The sequence below is a fragment of the Dermacentor andersoni genome, chromosome 1 (genome assembly GCF_023375885.2).
Source record: "Dermacentor andersoni chromosome 1, qqDerAnde1_hic_scaffold, whole genome shotgun sequence".
NCBI classification, from domain to species: Eukaryota; Metazoa; Arthropoda; class Arachnida; order Ixodida; family Ixodidae; genus Dermacentor; species Dermacentor andersoni.
This window is the reverse complement of record NC_092814.1, coordinates 58,334,837-58,357,625: the sequence shown is the minus strand read 5'-3', so window position 1 is coordinate 58,357,625 and position 22,789 is coordinate 58,334,837. Positions and strand designations below refer to the sequence as shown.

General features: G+C 49.0%; 1 protein-coding gene and 1 long non-coding RNA gene across 2 annotated transcripts in view; one reads left to right on the top strand and one right to left on the bottom strand.

Moving 5' to 3' along the window:
* LOC129380472 (uncharacterized) overlaps positions 1–22,789 on the top strand; it is a 482,520-nt gene that overhangs the window by 191,721 nt on the left and 268,010 nt on the right. The window lies entirely within an intron of this gene.
* LOC129380477 (uncharacterized) lies at positions 6,007–16,766 on the bottom strand. The gene is made up of 2 exons (XR_008608543.2): positions 16,535–16,766; positions 6,007–6,664 (listed from the first exon to the last, which is right to left on the bottom strand). It is a non-coding gene; the product is annotated as an uncharacterized lncRNA (long non-coding RNA).

Here is a 22,789-nt window from a genome sequence, read left to right as displayed (position 1 = left end):
GTATCTCGAAGATATGTCCCGCTTATTCCGCCGAGCCGACCCGAGCATGAGCGAGGACAAGAAGCTTCGGCACCTGATGCGCGGCGTGAAGCAGGAGCTTTTTGCTGGTCTGGTTCGCAGCCCTCCACGCACCGTCGCCGAATTCCGCTCCGAGGCGACAACTATGGAAAGGACTCTTCAACAGCGTGCGAGACTCTACAACCGCGATATGAACATCGCCTCTTTGGATGCGATGCCGGCAATGTTCGGGAACAGCGTCGAGGTCTTACGAGAACTCATAAGGTCTGTGGTTCGAGAAGAGCTCCAGAGGCAACAGCGGAACAACGGCCCCACAGAGGTCTCTTCGTTAGCAGAAGTGGTTCGCGAAGAAGTGAGACAAGCCGTCCGCGAACAGCACCCACCAGCACAGCCGCAAGCGTCGTCACCGGTACGGCCGACGGTATCGTACGCCGAGGTACTCAGAGGATCTCCAGGACGTACCTTCGTCGCGGCAACTGCGCATGTACCTGAACCTCGGTTCTTGCCGTCTCCGCCGGAGACGAGATACCGGAAAGCTGACATATGGCGCACTCCTGATAGAATCCCGCTGTGCTACCACTGCGGCGAAGCTGGTCATCTCTACAGGATGTGCGAATACCGCAGAGCGGGACTTCGGGGGTTTTCCATAAACGCTCCGTGCCCAAGAAACGGTGAACGCCCTTTCGAGATCCAGGAGTATTTGTCAACGCGCCAAAGCCCGCAGACTTCACAGCAACACCAACCTCGGTCAACAGTGCCGCTGAGGTATCGATCACCGAGCCCGCGTCCATCCTCAAGCTCCCCAAGGCGACGCCCCCAAAGCCCACGTCGGGAAAACTAATGCCGGCGACCTGTGGAGGTGAGGCCGCTGTCGACGCACGAACGGAGCCTCCAGCGCTGATTCTGAAATATAACGACGGACGCGAGAGCAGTTGCGAAAAGAGTGACGTAGCTTCCGATTTATGTGTGTTTATAGACGGCTGCGAAATTACTGCTTTAGTAGACACAGGCGCAGACCATTCCGTTATGAGCAAAGTACTTGCCAGAAGACTGAAAAAAGTGCTGACTCCTTGGAGAGGACCGCAAATTCGAACCGCCGGTGGACACCTTATCAACCCGGTGGGCAGGTGCACTTCTAGAATCGGAATACGCGGCTTTACATACGTCGCCAGTTTCATTGTGCTATCAGAATGCTCAAGGGATGTAATTATTGGAATGGACTTTTTGCAGGCGAACGGTGCAGTTATCAACTTGCAGGAATCCTGTGTGTCGTTCTCAACGAAGCACGCCATCGCGACGTTCGAGAGTGAAGAACGATTCGATGCGCTTCATATTATAGACGACGACGTCACGATACCCCCAAGATCCAGCATAGCTGTCGCCGTAAGAAGCACCGTATTCAGCGACTATGAAGGAATAGCCGACAGTAACACTGGGCTCTTACTCGAAAAAGGGATCTGTATGGCAAGGGGCCTTGTTCGGCTGCGTGACGGGTGTTCAAATGTCTTCCTGACTAATTTTGGAAATGAAGTTCAGCATGTTGCGAAGGGAACCGTCATTGCCCGCCTTAACGATTATGAACAAATTACGGATTTGAGCTCTTCCGATGGTGCACTACTGGAGTCTGACAACGTAGACTCCATACTCGCATCCGTCCACATCGAAGCAGCACTATCACCGAGCCAGAAGCAGCAAATAGAGAACCTTGTACGAGAATTCGCCTCATGTTTCTCAACGACATCGAAAGTCCAGAGAACATCCATCGCCAGACACCGCATCATTGTCGACGAAGCTGTGAGGCCCATTTGCCAGCATCCCTACCGAGTGTCACCGAAGGAGAGAGAGGTCATCAGCAAACAAGTCGAAGAAATGCTTCGAGACGACGTAATTCAACCATCGACCAGCCCATGGGCTTCGCCTGTAGTGCTGGTAAAGAAAAAGGATCAGACCTTGCGCTTCTGCGTTGATTATCGGAAGCTAAACGTCGTCACAAAGCGGGATGTCTATCCACTTCCGAGGATCGATGACACCCTCGATAGACTACGGGATGCGAAATTCTTTTCCTCTCTCGACCTCAAAAGCGGATACTGGCAAATAGAAGTGGACGAACGGGATCGTGAGAAGACAGCATTCGTGACACCAGACGGACTATACGAATTCAAGGTACTTCCGTTCGGCCTCTGTTCCGCACCTGCCACCTTTCAGCGGATGATGGACACTGTGCTCTCCGGGTTAAAGTGGCAGTCCTGTCTGGTTTATCTCGACGATGTCGTGATTTTTTCTACCACCTTTGCTCAGCATGTGGAACGACTAAGGACTGTGCTCAAAGCTATTAGTTCAGCAGGGCTGACGATAAAGCCACAAAAATGTCACTTCGGCTTCCATGAGCTCCTTTTCCTCGGCCATGTGATTAGCTCCGAAGGCATCCGTCCTGACCCTGAGAAGACCGCAGCAGTAGAAAAGTTTCCTAGACCAACCAACAAAAAGGCCATTCGGCGTTTCCTAGGACTTTGTGCCTATTACAGACGTTTCGTCAAAAACTTTTCGAAGATTGCCGAGCCGTTAACGCGATTAACGAAAGAAGATATGCCTTTCGTATGGCACAGTGAACAAGAAGATGCGTTCAATGAGCTGCGACGGCGACTTCAAAACCACCCGGTCCTTGCGCACTTTGATGAGGAAGCGGAAACAGACATCCACACAGACGCCAGCAATTTAGGACTTGGTGCCGTCCTCGTTCAATGGCAAAACGGAGAGGAAAGAGTGATTGCATACGCTAGCCGCACTCTTTCGAGGGCTGAAACCAACTATTCAGCCACCGAAAAAGAATGCCTCGCAGTAATATGGGCCATAGGAAAATTCCGACCATACTTATACGGTAGACCGTTCCGAGCAATCAGTGACCATCACTCATTGTGCTGGCTTGCAAACCTGAAAGATCCGTCTGGACGACTTGCTAGATGGAGTCTGAGGCTGCAGGAATACGACATAACGGTCGTGTACAAGTCAGGTCGCAAGCACAGTGACGCTGATTGTTTATCACGTGCTCCGGTCGAATCTGCTCCTGTGAAAGATGGAGACGAATTTTCGTTTCTTGGAGCCGTGACCACATCTGAGATGGCCAAACACCAGCAGTCTGACGCTGAGTTGCTTCTACTCATCAGGCACCTCGAGGGACACCACGTCCATGTTCCGCGAGTTTTCTGCCGGGGATTGTCATCGTATGTGATGAGAAATGGCGTCCTGTACAAAAGAAATTTTGAGCACAGCACAGAGAAATTTCTACTCGTTGTTCCTTCAGCTTTGCGATCGGAAATCTTAGAAGCCTGTCACGATGACCCATCAGCAGGACACCTCGGAGTGAGCAGAACCTTCGCCCGAATTCATGCTAAATACTACTGGCCAAAGCTATTGAATTCAGTGCAGCATTATGTACGAACATGTCGGGATTGCCAAAGACGCAAAACGCCTCCATTAAAACCCGCAGGCCTCCTTCAACCAATAGAACCCCCAGGAGCCCCGTTCGAACAAGTAGGAATGGACTTGCTTGGTCCTTTTCCGACATCGTCATCGGGGAAACGATGGATTGTAGTAGCGACTGATTACCTAACGCGATATGCCGAGACATCCTCTCTAATCAGTGCAACGGCCGTTGAAGTGGCTGAATTCTTTGTCACCAAGATAGTATTACGACACGGTGCCCCTGCAATTATTATCACGGACCGAGGAACTTCGTTCACAGCCGATTTGACGCAATCCATCATGAAATTGACTCATACCAGCCACAGGAAAACAACTGCTTATCATCCTCAAACAAATGGGTTAACCGAGCGATTGAACAGGACGCTGACCGATATGTTGTCAATTTACGTAGACTTAGAGCACCGTACATGGGACAAGATCCTACCCTATGCGACATTCGCCTACAATACCGCATTGCAAGAAACCACTCAAGTAACGCCATTCCAACTTGTTTTTGGTCGAACAGTTACCACACCCTTGGATGCAATGCTGCCTGTCAGCGACAGTACAGAACAGAACCCTGACATCAGTGACTTTACACAGAGGGCCGAAGAAGCACGTCAGCTGGCGCGACATCGCATTCAACAAAGGCAGCGCATCGACGCGGACCGTTACAACCTGCGACGAAGGGAAGTCGAGTATACACCAGGTGACAGAGTATGGGTGTGGACCCCCGTGCGGACGCGCGGCCTGTCCGAAAAGCTTTTGCGCCGTTACTTCGGCCCTTACCGAGTACTTCGCCGCATCAGTCCCCTGAACTACGAAGTTACGCCAGAAGGACAAGTGAGCTCATCACGATGCCGGCGTCGCACAGAAACTGTACATGTGGTCAGACTGAAGCCATATTATGACAGGCAGTGATTATTCGACCAAACATCTTTTCTGTGCCATATACCACTTTAGTGTGGACAACTGCTTGTGAACAATTTCGTCGCTTTACGCATCGGGACGATGCGTTTTGGAGGGGGGATAATGATACAAGGCAGAAACATTTAAACAACGCGCGCAGGTTCGTGCGCCCCCTCAAGACGACAACGGAGTATTGAAGGAAAAGGACGAAGTAATGGCACGTGTTTTCGCCGCACGCACTCGCATCGCAGGTGGCCGTTGTCGGCGTCTACAAGAAGAAGACGAGGTGAAGCGACGCTCGAGAGAGAAGAAGAAGGCCTTCCTGATCTCCCGTTTAGAACGCGGCAGTGTTTTTTATTTACCCCAGGGCACAAGTTCGCCCACAATAAATAGTTGTATCTGGGTTTCCTTAACTGTCCGTTACAATATATATATATATATATATATATATATATACTTAATCAATATTAAACTCTGGGCTTAATTTTGGGTTTAATAATCGTCATCTGTCTTGTCCGCATTTCCTTTCTTTACCGTTGCCAGCCTGGTACTTCCATGTCACGAACGGCACGCGTGTTATCAGCATGACGGAGCATCCTCGACTTGAAAGTAGCAAGCGCACCGTTTTCAAGAAAGGAAATGCAAGCAAGACAGATGACGATTATTCTTGAATCGCAAGATGCGTCCCAGAGGATGTACATTTAAGAGTATAGGGACAACCGAGTGCATATTGTACAGGAAGGCCAGAAATGCAACATTGAAGTAGTGGATATTCACCGAGGATTGAAGCAAGGATATACTCGGTCTTCATTGTTGTTCACGCTTTATGTTAAGGGCATAAAATGACGACTGGGAAACAGTGGATTAAGGTTTCATCTATCTTAAATTCGTAATGTGGACAAAAAGTGCAACAGACGGTCCATGGGCTGATGTATCCGGACGACATAGTGCTACTAGCGGACAATGCAAGATAGTTACCGAGACATGCGAATATGTGGGCCAATGCAGCCATTAATTTAGGCCTTAAGTTAAGCACAGAGAAATCGCGAATTATGATTTTTAATGAAGAGACGAGTAATTAGTTGGTATCAGTTCAACAGGAAGTCATACGTATAGTCAAGCAATATAAAAACCAAGGTGTATACATTAACGAAGACTTACTCAAGCACCCACCAAGATAAGCTGAATATAAAGGGGAAGTGGAATTCAGCAATATTGAAACATTGAGAATCTTGCGGCTACAGTAAATATGAGGTGGTGCGAGGAATTTGAAAAGGAGTTATGGTGCCTGCGCTAATGCGATTCTGTGCTTAAAATCGAATATATTGTTATATCGGTAGGCCGACCGGCTTTAGGATCCCACGGTGAGACCACCAATCAGGCAGTACAGGGTGACATGGGTTGGGCGTATTTTGAAGCTAGAGAAACGCAGAGCAAAATTAATTTTGAAGAAAGACTCGGGAACATCGATGGAAATAAATGCGTGGCTAAAGTGTGCAATTATGTGTACTGTAAGGGTTAGGGTCAGGCATGAAATAAATGGTAGCTGGCCCATGCCGTCGTCCAACTCATCCACGCTGAGGACGTTGTTGAAGGGAGGGGCTTGTTCTCATCGAGAACGAGGAATATGCGATTTATTTACAATATCTACATGAAGAGTGGAGAACATCACTGTTCATCAGTCTAACAGGACTGAAATGGAATGTACACTGAACAGCCGCTAATCAGCTGCTTAAAAATGCTCTGTCTTCCCTAGATCCCTAGGTGAGGGAAAACGGCCGTTCAGTTGTTAACCTTCGACCAATGGGAGCATCCAAAGTCATCGGAGTCAACCGGCCTTTGAGGGGGAACGTTCACAAACTCACTTCCGCACTTTGGTTTCACTGAGCGCATCGAGGTGAGAGGGTTCCTATAGACAGAGGTCTTGACCGGAGCAGGCGCCTCTTGATCCCAAAGCTGACCCTGCAGTCAGTGGCCGCCGCGTCTGTCTATTGACTGCGACTTCTGGGGCCCGTGGGAAAGCACCGGAAAACATCCCCTTCCGGGAGTTCCCCCGCTCCAAGCAAACCGAGAACGCGACAGCGAATCAACCAACAATACTTGGTCCGCCGAACGGCTAGCCCCGCCGGCGCCGCTGGGCTGTACGAGAAGGCGCATTGTCGGCTTTACAAAGGGACTCGTCGCAGCGGGCCGAAAAGGGTTCCAAGGTCGCTTCCCCGAAGATCGCCACCTCCGCCGCTGCAGCGGGCTGGGAAAATTTTCCAGGTCGGTACCCCTGCAGGCCGATCGTAATAGTACTTCAAAAGCGCTGGCAACATAAGTACAGGGTAATTCAAACTGTATATAGACAACCAGGAGTCATCAAAAACAGAGAGAGAGAACCAGAGACATTACATTGGATGTAAAGAATGGAAACAAAGACCATGGAGACTTACAAGAACCGCAAGAAAGAAATTAAAAGAAAACATCTGTACGATAACACAAAAGGCAGTAGGAGAGAGAGAGAGAGAGAGAAGGGAAGACGGAAAGGCAGGGAGGTTAACCAGACTGAGTCCAGTTTGCTACCCTACAAAAGGCAGTACCTTGCTATTTGAGACTCGAGCTGGTTGTCTAAGTGCAAAAAAAAAAAAGAATTCAGCGCCCTTCCACTCTGTGAAGAAGGATGCCCATTGAAGCTGTGTATGTGGGCCCCTTAATGGCGAACTGCACCTCCGCCGCGGGTCGGCCCGGCATTGCACTATCGGGATCGGCCCACGTATGGGGAGTGCTTAACGCCTGCTTCACTTCCGCCGCGGAATGGCCCGGCATTGTATTATCATCGGGATCGGCCCACGTAAGGGGAGTACTTAACGCCTGATTCACCTCCGCCGCCGGTCGGCCCGGCATTGCACTATCTTCGGAATCGGCCAACGTATGGGGAGTGCTTAACGCCCGCTTTACCTCAGCCGCGGCTCGGGCCGATATGTGCACTATCTTCGGAATCGGCACACCTATGGGGAGTGCTTAACGCCTGCTTCACCTCAGCCGCGGGTCGGCCCGGCATTGTACTGCATCGGGATCGGCCCACTTATGGGGAGTGCTTAACGCCTGATTCACCTCAGCGGCGGGTCGGCCCGGCATTGTACTATCATCGGGATCGGCCCACTTATAAATGGATCGGCCAACAGCGTCGCCCGCGACCTTACAGACCGAGCCGCTTTTACATATGGTTTTGATTCTGCTGTATTGGAGAACTTCCAAAGAGATACGCTGATTACATACAATGAAATTACAAAACATTACTACATGGGAAGAAGGGAGTTTCCACCCCCTCACTATAGGCTAAACAGAGCACAAGCAGTTACACTTAGGCAGTTGCGGACAGAGTCTTATTATTCACCTGCACAAATAAAGGAATGGTATGACATTGCAGACACGAATATTATATGCGAAGCATGCAAAAAGGAGATATGCACGCTTGGACATCTGCTCTGGGAGTGTGGGTCGCTCGGCCCCGGCATTTCCCGGAATCGGTTTTTAGGAATGATCAGATCTCCAGATCATATCCCCCAAGTCCTGGCTGTCCAGTCCGCCCGTGATAGGGCTAGGAGGCTTGACCTCCCGGTCCCAACATGGGACTAGCCAGGCAGGTGGCAACACCTTGTACAGGACAAGAATAAAGTTTTTCTTCTTCCTCCTCCTCCTCCTCCTCCTCCTGGGGAGTGCTTAACGCCCGCTTCACCTCAGCCGCGGCTCGGGCCGGTATGTGCACTATCTTCGGAATCAGCCCACTTATGGGGAGTGCTTAACGCCTGCTTCACATCAGCCGCGGCTCGGGCCCGTATTGCACTATCTTCGGAATCGGCCCACGTATGGGGAGTGCTTAACGCCTGCTTAACCTCAGCCGTGGCTCGGGCCGATATGTGCACTATCTTCGGAATCGGCACACCTATGGGGAGTGCTTAAGGGCCGATTTACGCTCGAGCCGCCCATCGCCGCAAGCCGCACCGCACGCGTGCGGTCGCGCGAAGAATTGCACGTATCCAGCACTTGTGCACAAATTACCGTTTACACTGTGTACGCAGTGTATACCTTGCACATTGTAAACCGAAATTTGTGCACTGTTTGATACGTGAAATTTTTCGCGCGACCGCACGCGTGCGGTGCGGCTTGCGGCGATGGGCGGTTCGAGCGTAAATCGGCCCTAACGCCTGCTTCACCTCAGCCGCGGGTCGGGACGGTATGTGCACTATCTTCGGAATCCGTCCACGTATGGGGAGTTAACGCCTTTTTCACCTCAGCCGCGGGCCCGCCCGGCATTGTACTATCTTCGGAAGCGGCCCACTTATGGGGAGTGCTTAACGTCTTTTTCACCTCAGCCGCCGCTAGGGCCGGTATTGCACTATCTTCGGAATCGGCCCGGCACTGCATTATCTTAGGGATCGGCTTACGTATAGGGAGTGCTTTAACTCCCGCTTCACCTCAGCCGCGGCTCGTGCCGGTATTGCACTATCTTCGGAAACTTCGGCCCACGTATGTGGAGTGCTTAACGCCTCAGCCGCGGCTCGGGCCGGTATTGCACTATCTCCGGGATCGGCCCACTTATGGGGAGTGCTTAACGCCTGCTTCACCTCAGCCGCGGGTCGGCCCGGCACTGCATTATCTTAGGGATCGGCTTACGTATAGGGAGTGCTTTAACTCCCGCTTCACTTCGGCCGCGGCTCGGGCCGGTATTGCACTATCTCCGGGATCGGCCCACTTATGGGGAGTGCTTAACGCCTGCTTCACCTCAGCCGCGGGTCGGCCCGGCACTGCATTATCTTAGGGATCGGCTTACGTATAGGGAGTGCTTTAACTCCCGCTTCACTTCGGCCGCGGCTTGTGCCGGTATTGCACTATCTTCGGAAACTTCGGCCCACGTATGGGGAGTGCTTAACGCCTCAGCCGCGGCTCGGGCCGGTATTGCACTACCTCCGGGATCGGCCCACGTATGGGGACTTTTTTTTCTTACCACGCCAACGACGACACGAAAATTTCCTTGGATAGTAGAGGTATACAGCCTCGCTGTAAAAACACTCCGGAGCAAATACTCGCAAGAAGGTGAGGCATGTGTCTGCTGCAGAAAAAAATCCAGATGCCACTCAACACATCCTAATGGAAAGCGAAGGTATTAACCCAGTGATGCCAGTAAGTAACGTACACCTACCAGGAGCACTGGGATTATAAGTGGATGGAAGCATCAACCTGTAAGCAGTCGAGATGGGCAAGAGACGTTTCTAGTTTTTGTGAAAAAAAAACAAAAAAAGCAGGGAAGAGATTGATAGGACCGGATCCGCTGCCGGCATAGGCAGCGATACAAGTTAGTTATAGAAGTTTCAAGAAAGAGAAAAAGACGATGTATACAAAACGCGAGAATTAAACACATATATAGCATACCTGATTAACTCAAATATTCTAAGTGACTATTTTTCACCGCCCCATTTCCAAGGGGGTGCAATAAATCATCATCATCGCAAGCCAGCAGTGACGTCATTTAATTTTTCTTTTTTTTTGCATACTTCGCGGCCTTTATTAATACCAGGAAATAGTTAACCACGTAAGATTTGGTGTCATGTAAACAGCATTTGGTGTTTCTGGGCACGCTCTACAACTTCACATATCCAGCCTTTAATTTACCAGGAATATTTAAATATCTGAAGCACTGAACGAAGCTACTTATAACACCCAGTATACGAACAATTGCCTTGATAAGCTCAATCGCCTAAGCTGTGCTGCGTTTATTTTTAATTCTTTTTTTAATGATTGTTTCAAGTTGCGTGAAACAGCTAGTATACAGGTTGTCCCACATAACATGAACCAAAGTTTTAAAAATGAAAGGCACTCCGGACGTGATTTGTATCGAATGCATAATGTTGGCACTAGCCTAGAGTTAGGTTATTTTTTATTTTCCCCTTAACTAACGGATTAGTCATGTTTAATTGATCAACTTTTTAAGCATTGGCTGCAGACCCCAAGTGTGATACGCAAAGTTGTAGGGCACCTTGAGAGACCTCTCAATAAATTGTTTCCAACACGATATATCTCACGTGGTCCTTTGTTCCGCGTTCCAAAGAAAGCCCGCGAAATATGAAAAAATACCACGTGACGGGGCGTTGGGCACTGTTATTGTGCTGCTCTAAGCGTGCGATGGATTAACAACATCGGCTGCAGCGAGACTGGCCCGCGACCGGGCTATGGTGTCTAGATATAACCGGGCCAATTGAGCTACCGCGGCGCCATTTCCCCATCCACTTTCCGGGGTATTTATGTATTGCTTCTAGAACTAGCCCTGCGAGTGTTAGCCAGCGCCACCGCTCACAAACCTTGGCGGCTGACGTGGAACATCCTTTCTACCGCAGGCGTCAGTGATCTTTTTGGGTGAAGGCAACTGGCCAATAAACCCACACGTGCCACCTGAAGGCATCAATGTTGTCGCATTCGAGACCCTCGTTATGTAATGAACGAGAAGAAAAGGGGTTAACCGAGGGGCCCGATTTTTGTTAATCATATCATAAGAGGCCAACAAAGAAAGACAACAAGGACAACACAGGGGGAATTAGTTGTACTTACTAATTGAACTAAAGAAATTATAAATAAATGGAATTGAAAGTGCACGGATGAAATAACCTTGCCGCTGGTGGGGAACGATCCCACGTCTTCGCATTACGCGTGCGATGCTCTAACCAATTGAGCTACCGGTAATTGAGTTACATAAAGAGAGTCTCGAATCCGGAAACACTGATGCCTTCAGGTAGCACATGTGAATTTATTGGCCAGTTGCCTTCACTGGCGGAATGTTTTCATTTTTCCGGTGGGAGAGGGGGGCGACCGGCTTTCCGAACCCCATTTATATATATATATATATATATATATATATATATATATATATATATATATATATATATATATATTGCACTTGATGAAACTTCGTGTGACCTCGAACAATTGTTCACTGAAGCAACGGCTTTATATGAGAATTTACAAGACCTCATAGTAGGAGTCATTTCAATTTCCCAGCATGAGCCCTCTCTGTGGCGTAATCTTCCTTCGTGTAATTGTGAGAAGAAAATGGGTTAACCGAGGGGCCCGATTTTTATTAGTCATATCATGAGAAGCCAACAAACACTGACACCAAGGACAGCATAGGGGAAATTATATATATTTATATATTCTTTACTTCATTAATTACGCACAAGTAATTTCCCCTATGTTGTCCTTGGTGTCAGTGTTTGTTGGCTTCTCATGATTCGTGTAATTGTAGCATACTTGGCTATACTGTTTCGCATTTCCGGCTACACTGCAGCCTCTCTCTCTCTCTCCCTTTATATATATATATATATATATATATATATATAATCGTTTTTTTTTTTTCTTGTTCTGTGAGTCCGAGTATAAGCGCTGGTGCGCATGACTGCTGTTGATTCTGATTTCGAGTGAATCCGGCTGCGCGTCATTTGGGTTACTGAGTGTACCTCAACTATCATGCAGCAAGACTTTAAAGAAGAATGTTCACGTTACTCGAAGAAAGCCTCCAGACTCTGTGAGGGAGTACGTTTACTTAGGTCAATTAATCAAAGGTGACCCTAATCATGAGAAGGAAATTTGCAGAAGAATAAAATTGGGTTGGAGCGCATATGGCAGGCATACTCAGATCCTTACTGAAAGCTTACCATATCACTAAAAAGAAATGTGTACGATCAGTGCATTCTAGCGGTGGTAACATATGGGGCAGAAACTTGGAGACTGACAAAGAAGCTCAAAACAAGTTAAGGACCGCGCAAAGAGCGATGGAACGAAGAACGATAGGCGTAACGTTAAGAGACAGGAAGAGAGCGGTGTGGATCAGAGAGCACACGGGCATAGCCGGTGTTCTAATTGACATTAAGAGAAAGAAATGGAGCTGGGCAGGTCGTGTAATGCGTAGGTTAGATAACCGGTGGGTCATTAGGGTTACAGAAAGGGTGCCAAAAAAAAGGGGGGAAACGCAGTCGAGGACGGCAAAAGACTAGGTGAAGTGATGAAATTAAGAAATTCGCAGGCGCTAGATGGAATCGGTTGGCGCAGCACAAGGGTAATTGGAGATCGAATGGAGTGGTCTTCGTCATGCAGTGGACTTAAAATAGGTTGATGGATGAGGGGTTGTATTTTACGCAAAGAAGCACTGGCCAGTGCGAAATGTCGCCTTTGGCAACAGTGGTGCACTGACTGATGTTGACAACGCATCGTATGAATGCTACCAAGCTCTTTCTCGCACTCCCACTTTTTCTTATTCACCGCACGGTGCAAGCCGTACGACGTTAAGCTTTAGCAGGCCACTTCAATCATGATTAACCTAAACTACTCTGAACCGAATTACGAACCAAATTGCGCGTTTAACGTGCGGCGCTCGAGATGGCAGCAGCATCGTTGTGTCGGGCACACTGGCTCCCGTTTTGCGCTGTGACTGCATGGCGACGTCGTGAAGGCGAAACGAGAATTCTGTCTGCACGACGCGGATACTTAATTTATTACGAGCGTGGTTCGAGCCTGACCATGACGCTACAAGTCATGCGCTTTCCGAAAATTCAAAGCGGCTGGAATGTTGAACCAGGAGGCCTATAATACGGACAGGCTGCAGGTTGGTATAGTTGATTGAATGTAATTAAACTAAGCGCTTCAATTGAACTTCGACACCTGAGAAGAGATATGGGACCAAACGCGGCACTGATTTCCAACGCGTTTATTCTTTTTGAAATGACGCCTTTACCGGGTTCACGAGAACTTCAAGCAAAAATAAATAAAGAAAGAAATAGGACACAAATAAGAAATGAAAAAAAAAAAAACTAGAAAAAGGTCGCTATTTTATCGTATTTTATTTTTTTTTAACTTTGTTTACACGCTTTCCAGACAACTACAGCAGAATAAACGGGTCACAAATAACAAGCTTTTTCTCTTTTAGTCTTTCCTTTCTTTTTCTTGTTGCCCCATTTTTGTGTTGTCCGTGAACCGTATAAAAGCGTCCATTTTGAAAAGAATAAGCCATTTTTGGAAGTCAGTGCTCTGTTTTTCATCCTTTCATTCGTGTCGAAGCTCTACTTTCGCGCTGTTTTCCTTAGAATGGAAATGCTCACAGAAGAGAAATAGCTGCATGAAAACAAATTCTGACGTGAACGAAACTGCGGAGTGCGGGGCGGGGGGACGGGGGGGGGGTCATCGCGCATCATACGGAAAAATGCGTGCTGATGAGTAAGAAATAAATAACGTGCTGCGGAGAGAGTTAATTCACTCTGTCACAGCAAGCAGCGCCGAAAATTTACGTTTTCATAATATGCACCTTTTACTGGAAATGACCGCAAACAAATCGTTCACCATTGGACTCTAATGCATAGGGCATGGACGCCCTAAGGAATCAGTTTACCATTCACTGTTCTTCAGTGTAGTTATTCGGCCCCGTCCACGCACTATTCTATTGTTTTCCCCTTGCAACTCTCACTAACGCTATTGCCGTTCTTGTGCCTAAAAGAAGCATTGGACTCACTATGTTACTAACCAGAACACAGAACGCGATCGGTTTCGCGTCGTGCTTTCGGCTGCACCACCCGGCATCAAAGCATAGGAAAAGCCAACAGAAGGCCTTCCACCCCCCTTCCTACCTCATGTGACATTTCTATAGCTTACTTAATTAAATTTAATTATTGATGGCTGTGAGGCAGCGCATCAGATCTGTGAGTGATGTACAAAAGTAATAAAAATTATCCTTTTTCATAATTGTGAAGCTAGCTTTACTGAGAGAAATTTGCCAAAATAACGGCGGCCTAGTGATTTTTCCAATAATCGCGTACGATCAGCTTGCTTTACTTATGACAATAAAGATATAGATATGGCGCTCGAGGTAAAATCATGTGCAAGAGACAAGCCCTAGTATTTGAATCTAGTGCGTCGTCCTGTGTTCACCCATGACCAGTGCCACCTCTAGTTGCGCAAATGTGCTATGCAGAGAAGTGCACTTGCAAGTTTGGTAATGATCTAATTCGGGTAAACTGATCCCTTTTTCTGGCCTCTCGAGGCATTCGGGCCCACTTGTGAAATTCGCCCTCCTGGCGGTTGTACGCGGTGCTTCGCAGCAGAGCACGCAACATGTTCAAGAAAGTCCACTTTCGGGATGGAGAATCAAGTCTCGGGTTAGGTTTCTCCCATTTCTAAGACACTGGGTGATCGCATCCGATGAAATAAAACGAATATCATTTTTCTTTTTTTGTACAGCTTATTAGGCTCCTTCAGAAGTTATAATTATCGATTAATGTGTTGTTTACCGCTTAATGTTTACTACATTACCTGGGAACGTTGGCAACGATCGCAAACCAGCGCTCCATTGCACTGTCATTAGCTTTACGAAGGAAAATAGAAGTGCGTGGTTTTCGGGCCGCCGGCGCCCTTTACGCGCAAGAATGAAGAGCAGTAAGCCGTGCTGCCACGAATCAGTATCTCTTCATAGCACAATGGTGTATCGAGTGTCATCTGCTGGGCTCGCCCCCGACATACTACAGCGATGCGGGTATCAGTGATCCCACTTCGTCCGAAGGAAATCTATAAAAACAAACTGATCGAAAAGGAACGTTTGCGCGAAGGGGAAAACAACAGACGGAAGTGCACCGTCTCATATTCCCCCTATTACATTTAAATTCGGTCACATTGAGCAGTGCTCCTTCAAGGGCTCCTCTCTCGCTGTCGGTATCGTGCGAAGCTGCCCGCTACACACTCGCGTGTTCCCTTTCGTTATGGTACATACTCGTGAACACGACCTACTGTATAAGGTCGTGCTCGTGAAAGCTTGGGTCACTGATAAGTGCCATGTATTAGAAGCGTCTAGATCCAATTGTCTGCAAAAGGGAGACAGCGTACAAACATTTGAGTTTTGTAAGGCACGTTTGTCGCGTCATGGCGAGGCCATAACGTAAAGGAACCACGTTTGTAAGTCGCACACCTATGATTACCGAAAATATCGAACAGACTGTACTGCAGTTCCTACACAGCCCACGGGTGAAACGATTGCGGGAGCGAAAGGCGCAGCCGTGCGATTGGAAGCACAGCACCGACGCGTGCATATAGAAATTTTTACACACGCACTGCGCCGCGCAGCCGACCGTGTACTACTGTTGAGTATGCAGTCAAGCACACCAGTTTAGTCAAATATGCGGTTAAACACACTAGTAAGCGCGCTTCAATATTCGGATGTACACAGCGCTAATAATCCCGAGCCCTGAAGAACCAGAGTTGATGACGCTGCGGATTTGAGTCTGAAGTGGGATCTTGCATTAGAGAAGCACCTGTCCTGCTACCTTTGACAAAAAAAAAAAACAAGTGTGTTGGAAATATCCTTAAGCTCACACACATGATTTCAAGAATTTTGGTGGTTGCGTGGACACACCGATGGTAGATTCCTTGTTGGTGTTGCAAAATTATCCTCGCACGGGTGCGGTAGCGCCGCGTCGCAAGTTGGTACGTGGGCGTGGTTATATATTTTTTAATCCTTTGAATGTCGTAACAACGTGTCATTATTTCGTATTATTGGCCGCGCCTCCAGGACACCAAAGCGGTAACGGGAACACCAAAGCTAGAACCCCGACTGTTCCTTGGGTTTGGGGCTCGCCGACGCTTGAGCGTGCCGGGGTGGTATAAGATCGGCTTTCCGCTATCGCGGACAGTCAATTTTGTATGCGAACACTCCCTGGCACGCTCCGACCTCGGCTGCCCCAACCAACAGACCACACTACTTCCAGCTTTGATTCCCCTCACTGCTCCTTGGGTGCCCCGAAGTTCCTGCGCCGCCTGCTTTACGTAATCTCGGGTGGTCTCTTGTGGCCTGTTTGCCGGTTACATGTGCCCTCCTGTACCAGTACTGGTAAAAAATCGATTCTATCGTCGCGACGAGAAAAGCACCCCGCAACGAAGAAAGCGCCCCGCGACTTCTGCAGCGCTACCGCGCCCGTGCGAGAAACACCAACGAGGAATCTACCTAAACAGAAAATTAAGAAAGGTGCTTGTGCACCACACCTACTAACGCATGCTGCTACGAGGTTTAAACATCACCTTGTCTTCGAGATGTTGGTTTAACTCAATGCTTAATTGTGTATTACACATGTCTCACATGATTCGCTGCGTATCCATCGTAGCTGAAGTAGCAGACGCTGTGAACACCGAACTTGCGCACACCTTCGTATCGTCACAAAACGTCTCTGTCGGCTCGTTCTAGTGCTGATTGTTCTGTGTTCATTCCATAGCAGGTAACTTGCTTTGTGTCCCGCGACTTTGGGTTTATTTACCGTTAAATTAGAATGTTTGAATGATTGAATCTTCACGTACCCCAGTCAGACCCGATATCCAGCACTGTACATTTTCACAATTTTGAAGTTATGAGGGCGCCACAAAACAGTAGATTTGAATACATAGTGAAACACTGCAAGAAAACGTTACGAACCACTTCGGCGGAAATGCAAACCGCAACACCGCTTGTGCTGCCACAGGGTGGTTGTCAGTAATACGAGTTATGGTCGCGAGACGTAGCCTTACGTTGTGCATGCTAAGTGATTCCACAGCTTTGGTTAATGGCCAATAGGTGACGCGACAAGCGTTAGTAGGAACATTTGCTTATCTGTCGTATTTTGAACAAGGTTACAGAACCACTTTTCTCATCTGTTCTAAAACCTATATCTCAGTGTGCCATACTTGTTTTACAATAAAAAGTAACCAACAAACTAGTTTGCGCTTCACCTTGATTAAACGTTCACATCTGCTGTGGCGCTGCTTGATGTTGCGAACGTCGTCTGCTACAGCGTGGCGTCTTTTCGACATAACCACGATATTTTGAGCTTTTACACAGGCTTCTTTCACCTTGCATGCCTGCCCCTTAACTTTCCTTTTTTTTTTCTCATATAGCTTAAATTTATTTAATTATCTGCTGCTGTGCGGCAGTTTGGTTTCACTTTTACGGCAATGATATCTTCAGGCAGCGTCTCCACCCTTCGTTGCACAACTGTACTATAGTTCTTGCAAAATTGCTGCCGCCTTGGCAGTGCACTTTCTGATTCCTTTCCGCAAAGTAACATTTCGTAAGACCCTTCGCATAGAGCCATATCTCAGTCATGCGTAGCCGAAACAATCAATTTACCCACCCTTGCCTTGTCAGTCCACTGTGCACATTGCCTGGATACGTACCAGTGAAAACACGAAAGCTTATTCCGTTCTTTGATGGTATACTCTGTGTTTTATATTTCAGTGGTTGCTTTCTCTCGTTGGGGGGGTTCTTTCCTATACAGTCAGGTTTCGGAGACGCGGCAGGTACAGTGGCACACCCAGTATACCTGATTGGTCGAGACGTATTTCACGCATATTCCGATCATATGAAGGTTCCATTTGCGTTAGGAGCTCGATAAACAAGAAGAAAAAAATTTGCCTTTATAATGTGTGTTGATGAAAGAAATATCAATAGAACTAATTTGCTATAATGTATGTTATAGTCTACGTATGATTTCAATGGCCCAACGCGGTGTCATCATTATCACTGTACACCACTGCAGTACAGTATCTTTATATTGCACGACGAACATCGCAGCTCAGCGATCTCCAAGTGTGGTCTTGCGTGATCAGCCGACTCTGGCTGCAAATTCCCTAACCACAGCGAATTTCCCATAGCGCACTACCAAAACTCCTCCGTCCTCGACTTGTTTGCTGTCCCGTAGCACTCTTTCTCTTGCCGGTTGTGTCATTACATCAGAACTTGTCATATGTGCGTGCGCAAAAATGTTTTGTGATGAGATAGACAGGATAATATTTCAAGGACCGAAAGCTTTCCGCGGCGTACGTTAGCAACGCCACAAAGCGAATTTCGCGTTCTTCACGTGAGGTTTCCTAAACAGCCGTTAGCTTATGTAAAACAGCCATGGCACAATTTCAGGTTGCTGTTAGGTTCACATTAGAAATACAATTTAGATTCATTTCGTGAAAATGTAATTGCGGCGCCTATCACCGTTTTACTAAAAATGTAGCTTTCTTGCTATCAAATTTAGACGAAAGACATAAGCAGTGTTACGTTTCGCCTACAACGCGCGGTAATGCCGGCGCGGATGCAACGGACGCCGGGGCTTTGTTCAAAACGGCGGACATTTTGGCCCGTTCGACGCCGCCGCAACGCCTACCCGCCAAGCGTGTCCAGGCGTGTTTCAGTGCCACGTGTCTTCGTGTGTGCGTGTGTGTGTGTGTGCCCTCGCTTGTCAAAGCGCGGCAGCCGGGGAGCGGAGTTCCCCGAATGAGGAGCCTGGAGGTCTCTCGGCTCAACCGTTCGCGCCGTCGTGTGTGAGGGTTGGCGATGCGTCACTACACTCGGTTCAGCAGGTCTCTCGGCTCGGACGTGCGCGCCGTCGTGGGCTCATGCTCCGCCGTCCCGTGACCTTCATCCCGTGACCTTCATCCCGTGACCTTCCCTTTTTGGACCGCGACGCCGGGAGTATAAGAGCAGCTGCCCCCGGACGCCAGGAGAGAGGCTCCGATTTGTACTGTTGAGTTACGAGCTCTCCCGTCTCTCCACTTCGGTCGACCTGACCGGCCGCTCTTTTGCTATGTTAGAATAAACAAGTTGTTCTGTTACCAGTCTTCTCTTGCTTTGCCGGGACCTTCGGATGCTTCCAGTGCCCCAGGCCGCCAGGCCAACGCTACCCTTGGGGCTTGCGACCCATTGGCAATAACGGGCGTCAGCACCGAGACCCCAACAACTCGTGCCAGCGGTGCGATTCCAACCTCTGGTTGCCAGCGGTGAGATCGCGACAACGGAGGCCAGCAGCGAAGAGATGCGGTTGAATGTATGCTGAGCAGCACAACGACCATCCGGGAGCAGTGCAACGAGCCCTGTGTGACGACTGGTTGCCTGCAGCGGAACGACTGCGCTGAATTCTTGGCTGCGAGGTTTGGTGAGTGCGGGACTTTCTTCTTCTGAGTTTTGCCAGGCTTTTGTTAGTGTTAGAAACAGAGCTGGTAATTGGGGTTGTCGTTGCTGCCGGGTTAGTTTGCGGCAAGACAATAGTAGGCAGTAGAGAAAGCAGCATTCAGAGCAGCCATGGATTTGAAGTCGTTGCGCAAACCGAAATTGCTGGAGCTTGCGAGAGAGTTGGGTCTGGATGTCTCAGACAAACTCAGAAAACCAGAACTGCTAAGGGCTATTCTTGAGTTAGAAGCTGAGGATGACGAGCTGTCGGAATGCCTTGAGACCATTGAGGAGAGGGAGACGGCAAAAAGACAGGAGCGCGAACTTAAAGAGCAAAAAGAGAAACAGGAGCGCGAACTTAAAGAACAGAAAGAGAAAGATGAGCGCGAACGTAAAGAACAGATAGAACGAGAGCAACAAGAGAAAGAAAGAGAGCGCGACCGTCAACACGCTTTGGAAATGAAGCGTCTCGAGTTAGAGATGGAACGCGCTCGTAATGGAAGTCAGGCACACGGTGCAGGAGAACGAGTATTGTTCAAAATGACTGACCTGATGCGGCCGTTTAAGCTTGGAGAGGACATTGGTTTGTTCCTGGTTAACTTTGAGCGAACGTGCGAGAAGCAGGGGTTCTCTCGGGAAACGTGGCCACAGCGCTTGCTCACTTTGCTACCCGGCGAGGCGGCCGACGTAGTCGCTCGCTTGGAGAGAGAGGAGGCAGAGGATTTCGACAAAGTGAAATCGAGTCTGCTAAAAAAGTACCGGCTGTCAGCGGAGGCGTTCCGTCGGAAGTTTCGGGAAAATGAGAAAGGCAGAAGTGAGTCATATACAGAGTTTGCGTACAGGCTTATGTCAAACATGCAGGAGTGGCTCAAAGAAGAGAAAGCGTTTGGTGACCACGAGAAAGTTCTGCAGTGTTTCGGGCTAGAACAGTTTTATAGTCGGTTACCTGAGAACGTGCGGTACTGGGTCTTGGATAGGCCAGACGTTAGTACGGTGGCTAGAGCCGCTGAGTTAGCCGAGGAGTTTGTGACGCGTCGGGCTCGTGGAGCTAAGGACGGTCAAAAGGGTGAATTTGGCTCCAAGTTTGAGAGGCCAAAGTTCACGCCCATGAGAGCAAAGGGGGACACACGTAGTTCGGATGCGAGTGAAAGCAGTCCGACCGAACGTAAGGAGACGGCGGCAGCCGAAGCCGAACGCAGAAAGCGGTTCGAGGCGAGGCAAGCGCGCCTGTGTTATACGTGCCAGAAGCCGGGTCACTTTTCGGCGCAGTGCCCAGAAACAAAACCAAAAGTCGTGTTTTTTTCATTAGGCAGCACTGACGAGAACATCAAGCTTCTCGAGCCTTACATGCGAGACCTCCTCGTGAACGGGAAAGAGTGCCGAGTGCTTCGCGATACCGCAGCTACGATGGATGTAGTTCATCCCTCTTACGTAGAACCCGATATGTTCACGGGCGAGTGCGCATGGATCAAGCAAGCAGTGGAAGCTCATAGCGTGTGTCTGCCGGTAGCAAAAGTGCTTATTGAAGGACCTTTCGGAGCACTTGAGACGGAGGCCGCAGTGTCATCTATGCTGCCCCCCCAGTACCCGTACCTATTTTCGAACAGGTCCGATCACCTCCTGCGCGAGAAGGGGCTTTTGTTTGGTGAGGCTAGCGTTCAGGCCTTAACCAGATCGAAGGTTCGGGAGCTCGCTGCAAAGGCGGTAGTTGCGGGGCCGACGTTGTTGAACGATGAAAAAGGGTCAGAGGCGCAGCAAGCTGGTATTCAGAGCACGCCCGAACGGGATAAAATTGAGCCTGTAGCGTTAAAGGCACCAGATACTGGAGAGGAAATTCCCGATGCGGGAAAGTTAGAAGAGCTTCCGGTCGAGCTTCCGGGACTAGGCTCAGTGACGAACAGGAAAGACACCGATCAAGTCATTAGTGACTTAATAAGTAAAGCATCGCTGTCGCCTGAGCAGAAAACCGAACTGCACCAGCTCTTACAAGAGTTTCAAGGTCTGTTCTCTGAGAGGCCTGGTAGGACTTCTGTCCTTACTCATGACATAGAACTTACCTCCCCAGAGCCAGTACGATCCAAGGCGTACCGGGTGTCACCCCGCCAGAGCGATATTATGGAGGCTGAGGTAAAGAAAATGCTACAGCTCGGTGTTATTGAAGCGGGTGAGAGTGATTATACCTCCCCTTTGATTTTAGTTGAGGTACCGGGCAAGGAACCTCGTCCTTGCGTCGACTACCGCAGGCTTAATTCCATCACTAAGGATCAAATTTATCCGATCCCTAACATCGAGGAGCGCCTTGAGAGAGTGAGTAGCGCTCAGTTTATTTCCACCCTAGATCTTGTCAGGGGTTATTGGCAGGTTCCACTTACAGAAGAGGCTAGTAGGTATGCGGCGTTCATTTCAACAATGGGGACATTCCGTCCTAAAGTTTTGAGTTTTGGTTTGAAGAACGCGCCATACTGCTTTTCAAGCCTCATGGATAAAGTGTTGCGGGGACAGCAAGAATTCGCTTTACCGTATCTAGACGACGTAGCGATATTCTCCGCATCCTGGCCTGAGCATATGGCCCACTTGCGGGCAGTGCTAACCCGCCTGCGCGATGCGGGCTTGACAGTCAAGGCTCCCAAGTGCCAGTTAGCACAGGCCGAGGTTGTCTACCTCGGACACGTGATTGGTCGGGGTCGTCGCCGCCCCTCTGAAATAAAGGTGGCCGCTGTGCGAGACTTCCCGCAACCGCGTACGAAGACCGATATTCGGTCGTTCTTAGGTGTCGCCGGCTACTATCAGAGGTACATCCCCAGGTACTCTGATATCGCGGCTCCCTTGACGGATGCTCTAAGAAAGACAGAGCCGAAAACAGTCGTCTGGGATGAGACAAAGGAAAGAGCTTTTAGCGCCCTAAAGAGCGCCCTAACAAGCCAGCCTGTGCTACGATCGCCCGACTACACAAAAGGGTTCGTTGTTCAGTGTGATGCTAGTGAGCGAGGCATGGGCGTTGTACTGTGCCAACGGGAAAATGGAGAAGTAGAACACCCCGTCCTGTATGCTAGTCGTAAGCTGACGAGTCGTGAGCAGGCGTATAGCGCCACCGAGAAAGAGTGTGCGTGTATCGTGTGGGCCGTTCAGAAATTGTCATGTTACCTAGCCGGCTCGAGGTTTATCATTGAAACGGATCACTGCCCTCTCCAATGGCTGCAGACCATCTCTCCCAAAAATGGCCGCCTCCTGCGCTGGAGCCTCGCTTTGCAACAATATTCCTTTGAGGTGCGTTACAAAAAGGGGAGTCTCAACGGTAACGCCGATGGCTTAAGTCGAAGCCCCTAACGTGGGAATCAGCCTCAAAATTGCTTGTTACTGATGTTTTTCTTCCTGAGGCAGGATTTTTTTTAACCTATTGCTTTTGTGTAGTGTTTCAAAGTGATG